General features: G+C 41.1%; 1 pseudogene; it reads left to right on the top strand.

The window, feature by feature from the left end:
- Positions 1–708: 708 nt before the first annotated feature.
- LOC145259398 (U2 spliceosomal RNA) lies at positions 709–888 on the top strand (annotated as a pseudogene).
- Positions 889–2,034: the final 1,146 nt, after the last annotated feature.

Below are 2,034 nucleotides of genomic sequence, written 5' to 3'. Positions count from 1 at the left end.
GCAAAGACCAGATGTGGGGGCAACCCCACATGCCTAACCTTTAACCAACTCCCATTTCCCACCTCTCGGGAGCTGGTCCCCTTTTTCCCTTCCCCCTCCCTTCACTCCTCACATTAAAAATCGGCCTTGTGCCTAATTTGCTCGGTGGGGGAGCAAATAAATACCATCTGTTCCGGCAGATACTGCAAGCTATGACTAGCTATGACTAGCAAAGACCAGATGTGGGGGCAACCCCACATACCTGACCTTTAACCAACTCCCATTTCCCACCTCTCGGGAGCTGGTCCCCTTTTTCCCTTCCCCCTCCCTTCACTCCTCACATTAAAAATTGGCCTTGTGCCTAATTTGCTCGGTGGGGGAGCAAATAAATACCATCTGTTCCGGCAGATACTGCAAGCTATGACTAGCTATGACTAGCAAAGACCAGATGTGGGGGCAACCCCACATGCCTGACCTTTAACCAACTCCCATTTCCCACCTCTCGGGAGCTGGTCCCTTTTTTCCCATCTGTTCCGGCAAATACTGCAAGCAACGCCTATGGGGAGCAACCCCACATATAAGACCTTGCTCAATGTAGGGACAACCCTTCATACCAATTTTCATTATCCAGCTCCCCTTTTCCTTGAGGAGTTAGTCCCCATTTCCCCTTTACTCCTCACATTAAAAATCGGCCTTGTGCCTAATTTGCTCGGTGGGGAGCAAATAAATACCTTTTTCTTGGCCTTTGGGCCAAGATCCAAGTGTAGTATCTGTTCTTACTACATGCCGTACTTATGCTTGTAACTTTTACGTGGCCACATAGCTAAGATCAAAGTGAAGTATCTGTTCTTAACAGATCCTGCACTTACATTTGTAACTTTTCCTTGCCAATCGAAAGGGAAACCCTTCCATGCTAAGGCATTTTTAGTCGCATGCAAGTCACTCCATCCGTCAGTCTGTAACACATTTACATTTTATTTATTTTTAAGCAAGGGGTATGGAGTAACATTTTTGTCCCCGGATTTATCAGAGAGGGACCTATGTTTTCAATGGGTCCGTCTGTCTGTTAGTCCGGATGATTGACGGATAACCGTCTATTAGTTTTTCCTTAAAGTTTTTCACAAATTATATTTTAATATGTGCATAGTAGAACAATTTTTTTTCTAAAAATCCTGTTTTGCCCGCAGGTGCCCAAAAGGGGTCAAAAATGACACTTTTTGCCCCATAACATTTGATCCATCCATTAGATTTTTCTGAAACTTGGCCAAAATTCTGAGGCCATTGTTCTTAATATAAATTCAGTATGGGTGACCCTGGTTAAAGTCTGGTTTGCATCCCCCGGGGACTTTTAGTGCAGAAAAGCCCTTTCTTCTGGCGCGTTTTTCATATTTCTCAACAAAAACGTGATATGCATATCTATATAGTGGTTTGCCATGTTGCTGAATGTAAATATATATGTGTTAAGATGTGAAACTGCACTTTTTGTCCATTGTCACTGGTGTTCGGCATTCCAAGTGGCTCATAAGGTGTAAAAAATGTACCAAAATTAAAAAAAAAATACACTTTTTGCCCCATACATTTTGACCAATCCATTACATTTTTCTGAAACTTGTCCAAAATGTGTAGGATATTGTTCTTAATATAAATTCAGCATGGGTGACCTTAGCAAAATTCCGCTTTGCGTCCTCCGGTGACTTTTAGTGCTAAAAATTCCTTTTTTCATATTTCTCAATAAAAAACTTGATATGTATATCTATATAGTGCTCTCCCATGGTGCTGAATTAAATTATACATATGTTACGGTGTAAAACTGCATAGTTTGTCCATTGTCATTGGTATTCAGCATTCCAAAGGGCTCATAAGGGGTAAAAAATGCACCAAAATTGCAATTAATGACACTTTTTGTCCCATAAATTTTTACCTATCCATTAGACCTTTCTGAAACTTGTCTAAAATGTAACTTTTCCTTTGCCGCATGGCTAAGAAAAAAGTGTAATATCTGTTCTTAACCAATGCTGCACTTGTTTGAAACTAATGGGTAAATGTGTTACGGAC

The sequence above is a fragment of the Euprymna scolopes genome, chromosome 34 (assembly GCF_053919585.1).
Source record: "Euprymna scolopes isolate OS-2025 chromosome 34, ASM5391958v1, whole genome shotgun sequence".
Classification (NCBI taxonomy): domain Eukaryota; kingdom Metazoa; phylum Mollusca; class Cephalopoda; order Sepiida; family Sepiolidae; genus Euprymna; species Euprymna scolopes.
Note: the sequence above shows the minus strand (reverse complement) of the source record. Positions and strands in the feature narration are given on the sequence as shown.